This window comes from Cryptomeria japonica, unplaced genomic scaffold (assembly GCF_030272615.1).
Source record: "Cryptomeria japonica unplaced genomic scaffold, Sugi_1.0 HiC_scaffold_55, whole genome shotgun sequence".
In the NCBI taxonomy this organism is placed as follows: domain Eukaryota; kingdom Viridiplantae; phylum Streptophyta; class Pinopsida; order Cupressales; family Cupressaceae; genus Cryptomeria; species Cryptomeria japonica.
The window spans coordinates 278,126-292,500 of record NW_026728877.1 but is presented as its reverse complement, the minus strand read 5'-3'; the positions used below and the strand labels follow the sequence as shown (position 1 = coordinate 292,500).

The following is a 14,375-nucleotide window of genomic DNA, read 5'->3' as shown; positions in this document are numbered from 1 at the left end:
TGGAAATTGGTGAAGGCAGCGCATCAAAGGTGCGCACCTCGGTGTGCTCCGAGGTGCGAACCCGAGAGCGCTCCGAGGTGCCCACGAAGTCGAAAGTCGGGTTAATTGCATTGTTTTCCCCGGGTGCGCTCCGAGGTGCGCAACATCGGTGCGCACCAAGGAGGGCTCCGAAGTGTGCTCCAAGGTGCGCACGATTCGGAGCTCGGTTTGCCCGGGGTGCGCACACCTTGGCTGGGTTGCGCACCCTTTGTGCGCTCCAAGGTGCGCACGAAGTCGGAGCTCGGTTTGCCCCGGGTGCGCACCTTCGCCAGGGTGCGCACCTTGATGCGCACGCCTTGGCTGGGCTGCGCACCTTGGTGGGCGCCATGGTGCGCACCTTTCGTGCGCTCCAAGGTGCGCACGAAGTCGGAGCTCGGTTTGTCCCGGGTGCGCACCTTGGTGGGCGCCATGGTGCACTCCGAGGTGCCCAAGATTGGTGCGCACCAAGGAGCGCTCCGAAGTGCGCTCCAAGGTGCGCAGGTGCGCGCGAAGTCGAAAGTTGGGTTAATTGTCCGGTTTGCCTCGGGTGCGCACCTTGCGTGCACCTTCGCCAGGGTGGGCGCCTTGGTGCGCACACCTTGGCTGGGCTGCGCACCCGGGCGCGCACACCTTGGCACCCGCGTTTCCTTCATTTTAAATTTTTTTTTTTTACAATCTCTCAAGTGGGAAATTCTATAATCTCAACTTTTTTTGCCTTTTCAGGAAACTTTTGAATGGAGCGCATCATTGGTGCGCTCCGAAGTGTGCTCCAAGGTGCGCACCTCTGGTGTGCTCCAAAGCTCTCTCCAGCTGCGTGCACCTGCCCCGGCCGCGCACCCGGCCCCGCCCAGCTTCGCTCACCTGTCCCGGGCGTCTGGTGCGGAACCTTAGAGTAAGAAACATCACCGTGCACCTTGGCCAACGTGCGCGACTCGACCGAGCGCGCACTGGCCGAGGTGCACACCGATTTCACCTGGGTGCGCGCGCAGCACCTCGGGCGCACCGGGGTGCGCGCACAACGCCCGGGTTGCACCGTGGCCTGTGTGCTCGGGGCGCCTCGGGTGCGCGCTCGGTGTCGCCCCCCGCGCGCGCGGTAGTGCGGGCAGCGCACCCCGGCCCGGCCCGGCCCCGACGAGAACGCAAACGGGCAAAAGGTTTATTCAAATAGCATTGCGACGCCCGGCGAAAAACTAAAAAAGGGTGCAACACCGGGACTTCCCGGGAGGTCACCCATCCGAGTACTACTCCGGCCCAAGCGCGCTTAACTGCGGAGTTCTGATGGGATCCGGTGCACTAACGCTGGTATGATCGCACCCGTTATGAGCTTGTCGCAGTGTGTACTTAGCAAACCGCGACCCACGTGCGAATCCACCCCGGCCACCCACCCCCGTCGAGGTGCACACCCTCCCTCGCGAAGTGCGCCCCGTTCGCCAAGTGTGAGCCCTGCCCGGGTGCGCGCACCTTGCTAGGGCGTCGGGTGTGCACCCGGCCCGGCCTACGTGCGTGCACCTGGACGGGGCGTCGTGTGCGTGCAGTGTCCCGTCTGCAACGCGGTGCCCACACACCACCTCGGGCGCAACGACCTGCGCTCACATGTGGGCCGAGTGCACCTTGGTGCATGTTCGGGGCGCCTCGGGTGCACGCTCGATCTTGCCCCGGTGCACCAAGGCGCTCGGTTTGCCCCGGGTGCGCACTTGGTGCAAGGTGGGCACCCAAAATAGGGATCAAGCACCAAAACACAAGTTTCGGGATGCAAAATGGGACCCAAGGACCACAAATGCGTTCCAAGACCCATGATGGGTCCACGAGAACAAAAATGTGTTCCGAGACTTAATAAACAAATATTGGGTTTTAGGAGAAGAAACATGCTCTGATGCCCAAAACGAGAATCGACCCCGAAAAGGCCACAGGCCAAAAGTGGGATGCGAGACAAAAAAAAATGGGACCCGAGGACCAAAATTGGGTTCCCAGGTCGAAGACAGGGCAACCGGACAAGAAACGACCTCTAAGGCTCGAAATGAGTCCCGACGACTAAAACTTGACAAGAAGCACCCATCAGGCACCCAACTCGACACCCATGGGATGCCGACCCACCCGGGCTTCCACCTAGCACACCTTGGCACCCACCCACCCTCGCACCCAACCTCGCACCCAACTTAGCACCTTTGAACCCACATTGGCACTCACCCTGACCCTGGCACCTTGGAACCCACATTGGCACTCACCTTGACCCTGGCACCCACCTTTGCACTCACCTTGGGACCCACCCTGGCTCCCACCTCGGCACCCACCCAGACACCCACCTTGGTTCCTTGGCACCCACCTTGGATCCTTGGCACCCACCCCGACACCCACCTTGGCACGCAACTTGGCTACTTGCCACCCACCTTGGCTCCTTGACGCCCACCCCGACAACCACCCCGTGACCTACCCTGGCTAGGGTTGGTGCACACCCACCCTGGTGCCCACCTTGGCACCCACCCCATGACCCACCTTGGCACGCACCTTAGTACCCACCCCGTTACCCACCCTAGGACCCACCCCGTGACCCACCTTGGCCAGGGTGGGTGCCTTGGTGCGCACAACTTGCCTGGGCTGCACACCAGGGCGGGCTCAAGATGGCACCCGCGTTCCGTTTTTTTCACTATCTTTCAAAACGGAAATTTTAAAATCTCGTTTTTTTTTTTTTTTTTGCCTTTTCTGGAAATTAGTGAAGGCAGCGCATCAAAGGTGCGCAATGCTGGTGCGAACCCGGGAGCGCTCCGATGTGTGCTCCAAGGTGCGGCGTGCACGAAGTCCGAGCCCGGCTTGCCCCGGGTGCGCACCTCGCGTGCACCTTCGCCGGGGTGAGCACCTTGGCTGGGTTGCGCGCCCTGGTGCGCACCAAGGAGCGCTCTGAAGTGTGCTCCAAGGTGCGGCGTGCACGAAGTCGGAGCTCGGTTTGCCCCGGGTGTGCACCTCGGGTGCGCACCTCGCGTGCACCTTCGCTGCGGTGGGCACCTTGGCTGGGTTGCGCGCCTTGGTGGGCACCATGCAGTGCACGAAGTCGGAGCCCGGTTTGCCCCGGGCGCGCACCTCCGCCAGGGTGGGCACCTTGGTGCGCACAACTTGCCTGGGCTGCGCACCAGGAAGGGCTCAAGATGGCACCCGCGTTCCGTTTTTTTCACTATCTTTCAGAACGGAAATTTTAAAATATCGTTTTTTTTTGCCTTTTCTGGAAATTAGTGAAGGCAGCGCATCAAAGGTGCGCAACGCTGGTGCGAACCTGGGAGCGCTCCGATGTGTGCTCCAAGGTGCGGCGTGCACGAAGTCGGAGCCCGGTTTGCCCCGGGTGCGCCCTGGTGGGCACCATGGTGCGCACCAAGGAGCGCTCCGAAGTGTGCTCCAAGGTGCGGCCTGCACGAAGTCGGAGCCCGGTTTGCCCCGGGCGTGCACCGCGGGTGGGCACCTTGGTGCGCATGCCTTGCCTGGGCTGCGCACCAGGGCGGGCTCAAGATGGCACCCGCGTTCCGTTTTTTTCACTATCTTTCAAAACGGAAATTTTAAAATCTCATTTTTTTTTGCCTTTTCTGGAAATTAGTGAAGGCAGCGCATCAAAGGTGCGCACCTCGCTGCCCACCACGGTGCGCAACGCCGGTGGGCACCCGGGAGTGCTTCGAAGTGTGCTCCAAGGTGCTGCGTGCACGTTGTCGGAGCCCGGTTTGCCCCGGGTGCGCACCTCGCGTGCACCTTCGTCGGGGTGGGCACCTTGGCTGGGTTTGCCCCGGCTGCGCTCCGAAGCGGGGTTATTGGAGCGCCGCCTCTTTTTTTGTCGGAGCGTTTGGTGGGGTTTCTCGCATTGGCTCTTCCCAGGCCCGGTTGCCACCCTGGCGCGCACGAAGTCGGAAGTAGGGTTAATTGCCCGGGTGCGCACCTTTGCCAGGGTGGGCACCTTACCTGGGCTGTGCACCAGGGCGGGCTCAAGATGGCACCCGCGTTCCGTTTTTTTCACTATCTTTCAAAACGGAAATTTTAAAATCTCCTCTTTTTTTTGCCTTTTCTGGAAATTAGTGAAGGCAGCGCATCAAAGGTGCGCACCTCGCTGCCCACCTTGGTGTGCTCTGAGGTGCGCACCCGGGAGCGCTACGAAGTGTGCTCCAAGGTGCGGCGTGCACGTTGTCGGAGCCCGGTTTGCCCCGGGTGCGCACCTCGCCTGCACCTTGGCCGGGGTGGGCACCCTGGCTGGGTTTGCCCAGGGTGCGCTCCGAAGCGGGGTTACTGGAGCGCCCCCTCTTTTTTTGTCAGAGCGTTTGGTGGGGTTTCTCGCATTGGCTCTTCCCAGGCCCGGTTGTTGGGTGCGCTCCCACCCTGGCGCGCGCGAAGTTGGAAGTTGGGTTAATTGCCCGGGCGCGCACCTTCGCCAGGGTGGGCACCTTGGTGCGCACACCTTGGCTGGGCTGCGCACCAGGGCGGGCTCAAGATGGCACCAGCATTCCCTTTTTCTCACTATCTTTCAAAACGGAAATTTTAAAATCTCGTTTTTTTTTGCCTTTTATGGAAATTAGTGAAGGCATCGCATCAAAGGTGCGCACCTCGCTGCCCACCTTGGTGTGCTCCGAGGTGCCCACCACGGTGCGCTCCGAGGTGCCCACCACGGTGCGCAACGCCGGTGCGAACCCGGGAGCGCCCCGATGTGTGCTCCAAGGTGCGGCGTGCACGAAGCCGGACCCCGGTTTGCCCCGGGTGCGCACCTCGCGTGCACCTTGGTGCGCACACCTTGGCTGGGTTGCGCGGCCTGGTGGGCACCATGGTGCGCACCAAGGAGCGCTCCAAAGTGTGCTCCAAGGTGCGGCGTGCACGAAGTCCTAGCCCGGTTTGCCCCGGGTGCGCACCTTCGCCGCGGTGGGCACCATGGCGTGCACGAAGTCGGAGCCCGGTTTGCCCCGGGTGCGCACCTCGCGTGCACCTTCGCCGGGGTGGGCACCTCGGCTGGGTTGCGCGCCCTGGTGCGCACCAAGGAGCGCTCCGAAGTGTGCTCCAAGGTGCGGCGTGCACGAAGTCGGAGCCCGGTTTGCCCCGGGTGCGCACCTTCGCCGCGGTGGGCACCCTGGTGCGCACCATGGCGTGCACGAAGTCGGAGCCCGGTTTGCCCCGGGTGCGCACCTCGCGTGCACCTTCGGCGGGGTTGCGCGCCCTGGTGCGCACCAAGGAGCGCTCCGAAGTGTGCTCCAAGGTGCGGCGTGCACGAAGTCGGAGCCCGGTTTGCCCCGGGTGCGCACCTCGCGTGCACCTTCGGCGGGGTTGCGCGCCCTGGTGGGCACCATGGTGCGCACCAAGGAGCGCTCCGAAGTGTGCTCCAAGGTGCGGCGTGCACGAAGTCGGAGCCCGGTTTGCCCCGGGTGCGCACCTCGCGTGCACCTTCGCCGCGGTGGGCACCATGGCGTGCACGAAGTCGGAGCCCGGTTTGCCCCGGGTGCGCACCTCGCGTGCACCTTCGCCGGGGTGGGCACCTCGGCTGGGTTGCGCGCCCTGGTGCGCACCAAGGAGCGCTCCGAAGTGTGCTCCAAGGTGCGGCGTGCACGAAGTCGGAGCCCGGTTTGCCCCGGGTGCGCACCTCGCGTGCACCTTCGCCGCGGTGGGCACCATGGCGTGCACGAAGTCGGAGCCCGGTTTGCCCCGGGTGCGCACCCCGCGTGCACCTTCGCCGGGGTGGGCACCTCGGCTGGGTTGCGCGCCCTGGTGCGCACCAAGGAGCGCTCCGAAGTGTGCTCCAAGGTGCGGCGTGCACGAAGTCGGAGCCCGGTTTGCCCCGGGTGCGCACCTTCGCCGCGGTGGGCACCTTGGCTGGGTTGGGCACCATTGAGCGCTCCGAAGTGTGCTCCAAGGTGCGCACCATGGCCCTCCAAGGTGCGCAGCATGGCGTGCACGAAGTCGGAGCCCGGTTTGCCCCGGGTGCGCACCTCGCGTGCACCTTCGCCAGGGTGGGCACCTCGGTGCGCACACCTTCTCAATGTTTTCTTGCCTTTTCTGGAAATTGGTGAAGGCAGCGCATCAAAGGTGCGCACCTCGGTGTGCTCCGAGGTGCGAACCCGAGAGCGCTCCGAGGTGCCCACGAAGTCGAAAGTCGGGTTAATTGCATTGTTTTCCCCGGGTGCGCTCCGAGGTGCGCAACATCGGTGCGCACCAAGGAGGGCTCCGAAGTGTGCTCCAAGGTGCGCACGATTCGGAGCTCGGTTTGCCCGGGGTGCGCACACCTTGGCTGGGTTGCGCACCCTTTGTGCGCTCCAAGGTGCGCACGAAGTCGGAGCTCGGTTTGCCCCGGGTGCGCACCTTCGCCAGGGTGCGCACCTTGATGCGCACGCCTTGGCTGGGCTGCGCACCTTGGTGGGCGCCATGGTGCGCACCTTTCGTGCGCTCCAAGGTGCGCACGAAGTCGGAGCTCGGTTTGCCCCGGGTGCGCACCTTGGTGGGCGCCATGGTGCACTCCGAGGTGCCCAAGATTGGTGCGCACCAAGGAGCGCTCCGAAGTGCGCTCCAAGGTGCGCAGGTGCGCGCGAAGTCGAAAGTTGGGTTAATTGTCCGGTTTGCCTCGGGTGCGCACCTTGCGTGCACCTTCGCCAGGGTGGGCGCCTTGGTGCGCACACCTTGGCTGGGCTGCGCACCCGGGCGCGCACACCTTGGCACCCGCGTTTCCTTCATTTTAAATTTTTTTTTTTTACAATCTCTCAAGTGGGAAATTCTATAATCTCAACTTTTTTTGCCTTTTCAGGAAACTTTTGAATGGAGCGCATCATTGGTGCGCTCCGAAGTGTGCTCCAAGGTGCGCACCTCTGGTGTGCTCCAAAGCTCTCTCCAGCTGCGTGCACCTGCCCCGGCCGCGCACCCGGCCCCGCCCAGCTTCGCTCACCTGTCCCGGGCGTCTGGTGCGGAACCTTAGAGTAAGAAACATCACCGTGCACCTTGGCCAACGTGCGCGACTCGACCGAGCGCGCACTGGCCGAGGTGCACACCGATTTCACCTGGGTGCGCGCGCAGCACCTCGGGCGCACCGGGGTGCGCGCACAACGCCCGGGTTGCACCGTGGCCTGTGTGCTCGGGGCGCCTCGGGTGCGCGCTCGGTGTCGCCCCCGCGCGCGCGGTAGTGCGGGCAGCGCACCCCGGCCCGGCCCGGCCCCGACGAGAACGCAAACGGGCAAAAGGTTTATTCAAATAGCATTGCGACGCCCGGCGAAAAACTAAGAAAGGGTGCAACACCGGGACTTCCCGGGAGGTCACCCATCCCAGTACTACTCCGGCCCAAGCGCGCTTAACTGCGGAGTTCTGATGGGATCCGGTGCACTAACGCTGGTATGATCGCACCCGTTATGAGCTTGTCGCAGTGTGTACTTAGCAAACCGCGACCCACGTGCGAATCCACCCCGGCCACCCACCCCCGTCGAGGTGCACACCCTCCCTCGCGAAGTGCGCCCCGTTCGCCAAGTGTGAGCCCTGCCCGGGTGCGCGCACCTTGCTAGGGCGTCGGGTGTGCACCCGGCCCGGCCTACGTGCGTGCACCTGGACGGGGCGTCGTGTGCGTGCAGTGTCCCGTCTGCAACGCGGTGCCCACACACCACCTCGGGCGCAACGACCTGCGCTCACATGTGGGCCGAGTGCACCTTGGTGCATGTTCGGGGCGCCTCGGGTGCACGCTCGATCTTGCCCCGGTGCACCAAGGCGCTCGGTTTGCCCCGGGTGCGCACTTGGTGCAAGGTGGGCACCCAAAATAGGGATCAAGCACCAAAACACAAGTTTCGGGATGCAAAATGGGACCCAAGGACCACAAATGCGTTCCAAGACCCATGATGGGTCCACGAGAACAAAAATGTGTTCCGAGACTTAATAAACAAATATTGGGTTTTAGGAGAAGAAACATGCTCTGATGCCCAAAACGAGAATCGACCCCGAAAAGGCCACAGGCCAAAAGTGGGATGCGAGACAAAAAAAAATGGGACCCGAGGACCAAAATTGGGTTCCCAGGTCGAAGACAGGGCAACCGGACAAGAAACGACCTCTAAGGCTCGAAATGAGTCCCGACGACTAAAACTTGACAAGAAGCACCCATCAGGCACCCAACTCGACACCCATGGGATGCCGACCCACCCGGGCTTCCACCTAGCACACCTTGGCACCCACCCACCCTCGCACCCAACCTCGCACCCAACTTAGCACCTTTGAACCCACATTGGCACTCACCCTGACCCTGGCACCTTGGAACCCACATTGGCACTCACCTTGACCCTGGCACCCACCTTTGCACTCACCTTGGGACCCACCCTGGCTCCCACCTCGGCACCCACCCAGACACCCACCTTGGTTCCTTGGCACCCACCTTGGATCCTTGGCACCCACCCCGACACCCACCTTGGCACGCAACTTGGCTACTTGCCACCCACCTTGGCTCCTTGACGCCCACCCCGACAACCACCCCGTGACCTACCCTGGCTAGGGTTGGTGCACACCCACCCTGGTGCCCACCTTGGCACCCACCCCATGACCCACCTTGGCACGCACCTTAGTACCCACCCCGTTACCCACCCTAGGACCCACCCCGTGACCCACCTTGGCCAGGGTGGGTGCCTTGGTGCGCACAACTTGCCTGGGCTGCACACCAGGGCGGGCTCAAGATGGCACCCGCGTTCCGTTTTTTTCACTATCTTTCAAAACGGAAATTTTAAAATCTCGTTTTTTTTTTTTTTTTGCCTTTTCTGGAAATTAGTGAAGGCAGCGCATCAAAGGTGCGCAATGCTGGTGCGAACCCGGGAGCGCTCCGATGTGTGCTCCAAGGTGCGGCGTGCACGAAGTCCGAGCCCGGCTTGCCCCGGGTGCGCACCTCGCGTGCACCTTCGCCGGGGTGAGCACCTTGGCTGGGTTGCGCGCCCTGGTGCGCACCAAGGAGCGCTCTGAAGTGTGCTCCAAGGTGCGGCGTGCACGAAGTCGGAGCTCGGTTTGCCCCGGGTGTGCACCTCGGGTGCGCACCTCGCGTGCACCTTCGCTGCGGTGGGCACCTTGGCTGGGTTGCGCGCCTTGGTGGGCACCATGCAGTGCACGAAGTCGGAGCCCGGTTTGCCCCGGGCGCGCACCTCCGCCAGGGTGGGCACCTTGGTGCGCACAACTTGCCTGGGCTGCGCACCAGGAAGGGCTCAAGATGGCACCCGCGTTCCGTTTTTTTCACTATCTTTCAGAACGGAAATTTTAAAATATCGTTTTTTTTTGCCTTTTCTGGAAATTAGTGAAGGCAGCGCATCAAAGGTGCGCAACGCTGGTGCGAACCTGGGAGCGCTCCGATGTGTGCTCCAAGGTGCGGCGTGCACGAAGTCGGAGCCCGGTTTGCCCCGGGTGCGCCCTGGTGGGCACCATGGTGCGCACCAAGGAGCGCTCCGAAGTGTGCTCCAAGGTGCGGCCTGCACGAAGTCGGAGCCCGGTTTGCCCCGGGTGTGCACCGCGGGTGGGCACCTTGGTGCGCATGCCTTGCCTGGGCTGCGCACCAGGGCGGGCTCAAGATGGCACCCGCGTTCCGTTTTTTTCACTATCTTTCAAAACGGAAATTTTAAAATCTCATTTTTTTTTGCCTTTTCTGGAAATTAGTGAAGGCAGCGCATCAAAGGTGCGCACCTCGCTGCCCACCACGGTGCGCAACGCCGGTGGGCACCCGGGAGTGCTTCGAAGTGTGCTCCAAGGTGCTGCGTGCACGTTGTCGGAGCCCGGTTTGCCCCGGGTGCGCACCTCGCGTGCACCTTCGTCGGGGTGGGCACCTTGGCTGGGTTTGCCCCGGCTGCGCTCCGAAGCGGGGTTATTGGAGCGCCGCCTCTTTTTTTGTCGGAGCGTTTGGTGGGGTTTCTCGCATTGGCTCTTCCCAGGCCCGGTTGCCACCCTGGCGCGCACGAAGTCGGAAGTAGGGTTAATTGCCCGGGTGCGCACCTTTGCCAGGGTGGGCACCTTACCTGGGCTGTGCACCCGGGCGGGCTCAAGATGGCACCCGCGTTCCGTTTTTTTCACTATCTTTCAAAACGGAAATTTTAAAATCTCCTCTTTTTTTTGCCTTTTCTGGAAATTAGTGAAGGCAGCGCATCAAAGGTGCGCACCTCGCTGCCCACCTTGGTGTGCTCTGAGGTGCGCACCCGGGAGCGCTACGAAGTGTGCTCCAAGGTGCGGCGTGCACGTTGTCGGAGCCCGGTTTGCCCCGGGTGCGCACCTCGCCTGCACCTTGGCCGGGGTGGGCACCCTGGCTGGGTTTGCCCAGGGTGCGCTCCGAAGCGGGGTTACTGGAGCGCCCCCTCTTTTTTTGTCAGAGCGTTTGGTGGGGTTTCTCGCATTGGCTCTTCCCAGGCCCGGTTGTTGGGTGCGCTCCCACCCTGGCGCGCGCGAAGTTGGAAGTTGGGTTAATTGCCCGGGCGCGCACCTTCGCCAGGGTGGGCACCTTGGTGCGCACACCTTGGCTGGGCTGCGCACCAGGGCGGGCTCAAGATGGCACCAGCATTCCCTTTTTCTCACTATCTTTCAAAACGGAAATTTTAAAATCTCGTTTTCTTTTGCCTTTTATGGAAATTAGTGAAGGCATCGCATCAAAGGTGCGCACCTCGCTGCCCACCTTGGTGTGCTCCGAGGTGCCCACCACGGTGCGCTCCGAGGTGCCCACCACGGTGCGCAACGCCGGTGCGAACCCGGGAGCGCCCCGATGTGTGCTCCAAGGTGCGGCGTGCACGAAGCCGGACCCCGGTTTGCCCCGGGTGCGCACCTCGCGTGCACCTTGGTGCGCACACCTTGGCTGGGTTGCGCGGCCTGGTGGGCACCATGGTGCGCACCAAGGAGCGCTCCGAAGTGTGCTCCAAGGTGCGGCGTGCACGAAGTCCTAGCCCGGTTTGCCCCGGGTGCGCACCTTCGCCGCGGTGGGCACCATGGCGTGCACGAAGTCGGAGCCCGGTTTGCCCCGGGTGCGCACCTCGCGTGCACCTTCGCCGGGGTGGGCACCTCGGCTGGGTTGCGCGCCCTGGTGCGCACCAAGGAGCGCTCCGAAGTGTGCTCCAAGGTGCGGCGTGCACGAAGTCGGAGCCCGGTTTGCCCCGGGTGCGCACCTTCGCCGCGGTGGGCACCCTGGTGCGCACCATGGCGTGCACGAAGTCGGAGCCCGGTTTGCCCCGGGTGCGCACCTCGCGTGCACCTTCGGCGGGGTTGCGCGCCCTGGTGCGCACCAAGGAGCGCTCCGAAGTGTGCTCCAAGGTGCGGCGTGCACGAAGTCGGAGCCCGGTTTGCCCCGGGTGCGCACCTCGCGTGCACCTTCGGCGGGGTTGCGCGCCCTGGTGGGCACCATGGTGCGCACCAAGGAGCGCTCCGAAGTGTGCTCCAAGGTGCGGCGTGCACGAAGTCGGAGCCCGGTTTGCCCCGGGTGCGCACCTCGCGTGCACCTTCGCCGCGGTGGGCACCATGGCGTGCACGAAGTCGGAGCCCGGTTTGCCCCGGGTGCGCACCTCGCGTGCACCTTCGCCGGGGTGGGCACCTCGGCTGGGTTGCGCGCCCTGGTGCGCACCAAGGAGCGCTCCGAAGTGTGCTCCAAGGTGCGGCGTGCACGAAGTCGGAGCCCGGTTTGCCCCGGGTGCGCACCTCGCGTGCACCTTCGCCGCGGTGGGCACCATGGCGTGCACGAAGTCGGAGCCCGGTTTGCCTCGGGTGCGCACCCCGCGTGCACCTTCGCCGGGGTGGGCACCTCGGCTGGGTTGCGCGCCCTGGTGCGCACCAAGGAGCGCTCCGAAGTGTGCTCCAAGGTGCGGCGTGCACGAAGTCGGAGCCCGGTTTGCCCCGGGTGCGCACCTCGCGTGCACCTTCGCCGCGGTGGGCACCTTGGCTGGGTTGGGCACCATTGAGCGCTCCGAAGTGTGCTCCAAGGTGCGCACCATGGCCCTCCAAGGTGCGCAGCATGGCGTGCACGAAGTCGGAGCCCGGTTTGCCCCGGGTGCGCACCTCGCGTGCACCTTCGCCAGGGTGGGCACCTCGGTGCGCACACCTTCTCAATGTTTTCTTGCCTTTTCTCGAAATTGGTGAAGGCAGCGCATCAAAGGTGCGCACCTCGGTGTGCTCCGAGGTGCGAACCCGAGAGCGCTCCGAGGTGCCCACGAAGTCGAAAGTCGGGTTAATTGCATTGTTTTCCCCGGGTGCGCTCCGAGGTGCGCAACATCGGTGCGCACCAAGGAGGGCTCCGAAGTGTGCTCCAAGGTGCGCACGATTCGGAGCTCGGTTTGCCCGGGGTGCGCACACCTTGGCTGGGTTGCGCACCCTTTGTGCGCTCCAAGGTGCGCACGAAGTCGGAGCTCGGTTTGCCCCGGGTGCGCACCTTCGCCAGGGTGCGCACCTTGATGCGCACGCCTTGGCTGGGCTGCGCACCTTGGTGGGCGCCATGGTGCGCACCTTTCGTGCGCTCCAAGGTGCGCACGAAGTCGGAGCTCGGTTTGCCCCGGGTGCGCACCTTGGTGGGCGCCATGGTGCACTCCGAGGTGCCCAAGATTGGTGCGCAACAAGGAGCGCTCCGAAGTGCGCTCCAAGGTGCGCAGGTGCGCGCGAAGTCGAAAGTTGGGTTAATTGTCCGGTTTGCCTCGGGTGCGCACCTTGCATGCACCTTCGCCAGGGTGGGCGCCTTGGTGCGCACACCTTGGCTGGGCTGCGCACCCGGGCGCGCACACCTTGGCACCCGCGTTTCCTTCATTTTAAATTTTTTTTTTTTACAATCTCTCAAGTGGGAAATTCTATAATCTCAACTTTTTTTGCCTTTTCAGGAAACTTTTGAATGGAGCGCATCATTGGTGCGCTCCGAAGTGTGCTCCAAGGTGCGCACCTCTGGTGTGCTCCAAAGCTCTCTCCAGCTGCGTGCACCTGCCCCGGCCGCGCACCCGGCCCCGCCCAGCTTCGCTCACCTGTCCCGGGCGTCTGGTGCGGAACCTTAGAGTAAGAAACATCACCGTGCACCTTGGCCAACGTGCGCGACTCGACCGAGCGCGCACTGGCCGAGGTGCACACCGATTTCACCTGGGTGCGCGCGCAGCACCTCGGGCGCACCGGGGTGCGCGCACAACGCCCGGGTTGCACCGTGGCCTGTGTGCTCGGGGCGCCTCGGGTGCGCGCTCGGTGTCGCCCCCCGCGCGCGCGGTAGTGCGGGCAGCGCACCCCGGCCCGGCCCGGCCCCGACGAGAACGCAAACGGGCAAAAGGTTTATTCAAATAGCATTGCGACGCCCGGCGAAAAACTAAGAAAGGGTGCAACACCGGGACTTCCCGGGAGGTCACCCATCCTAGTACTACTCCGGCCCAAGCGCGCTTAACTGCGGAGTTCTGATGGGATCCGGTGCACTAACGCTGGTATGATCGCACCCGTTATGAGCTTGTCGCAGTGTGTACTTAGCAAACCGCGACCCACGTGCGAATCCACCCCGGCCACCCACCCCCGTCGAGGTGCACACCCTCCCTCGCGAAGTGCGCCCCGTTCGCCAAGTGTGAGCCCTGCCCGGGTGCGCGCACCTTGCTAGGGCGTCGGGTGTGCACCCGGCCCGGCCTACGTGCGTGCACCTGGACGGGGCGTCGTGTGCGTGCAGTGTCCCGTCTGCAACGCGGTGCCCACACACCACCTCGGGCGCAACGACCTGCGCTCACATGTGGGCCGAGTGCACCTTGGTGCATGTTCGGGGCGCCTCGGGTGCACGCTCGATCTTGCCCCGGTGCACCAAGGCGCTCGGTTTGCCCCGGGTGCGCACTTGGTGCAAGGTGGGCACCCAAAATAGGGATCAAGCACCAAAACACAAGTTTCGGGATGCAAAATGGGACCCAAGGACCACAAATGCGTTCCAAGACCCATGATGGGTCCACGAGAACAAAAATGTGTTCCGAGACTTAATAAACAAATATTGGGTTTTAGGAGAAGAAACATGCTCTGATGCCCAAAACGAGAATCGACCCCGAAAAGGCCACAGGCCAAAAGTGGGATGCGAGACAAAAAAAAATGGGACCCGAGGACCAAAATTGGGTTCCCAGGTCGAAGACAGGGCAACCGGACAAGAAACGACCTCTAAGGCTCGAAATGAGTCCCGACGACTAAAACTTGACAAGAAGCACCCATCAGGCACCCAACTCGACACCCATGGGATGCCGACCCACCCGGGCTTCCACCTAGCACACCTTGGCACCCACCCACCCTCGCACCCAACCTCGCACCCAACTTAGCACCTTTGAACCCACATTGGCACTCACCCTGACCCTGGCACCTTGGAACCCACATTGGCACTCACCTTGACCCTGGCACCCACCTTTGCACTCACCTTGGGACCCACCCTGGCTCCCACCTCGGCACCCACCCAGACA

At 63.3% G+C, this 14,375-nt stretch overlaps 3 non-coding genes across 3 annotated transcripts; all 3 read right to left on the bottom strand.

Moving 5' to 3' along the window:
- Positions 1-1,215: 1,215 nt before the first annotated feature.
- LOC131863102 (5S ribosomal RNA) lies at positions 1,216-1,334 on the bottom strand. The gene has a single exon (XR_009362037.1). It is a non-coding gene; the product is annotated as a 5S ribosomal RNA (ribosomal RNA).
- A 5,905-nt stretch (positions 1,335-7,239) lies between these two features.
- Positions 7,240-7,358, bottom strand: LOC131863083 (5S ribosomal RNA). Its single transcript, XR_009362018.1, has one exon. It is a non-coding gene; the product is annotated as a 5S ribosomal RNA (ribosomal RNA).
- A 5,916-nt stretch (positions 7,359-13,274) lies between these two features.
- LOC131863100 (5S ribosomal RNA) lies at positions 13,275-13,393 on the bottom strand. Its single transcript, XR_009362035.1, has one exon. It is a non-coding gene; the product is annotated as a 5S ribosomal RNA (ribosomal RNA).
- Between the last annotated feature and the right edge of the window lie 982 nt (positions 13,394-14,375).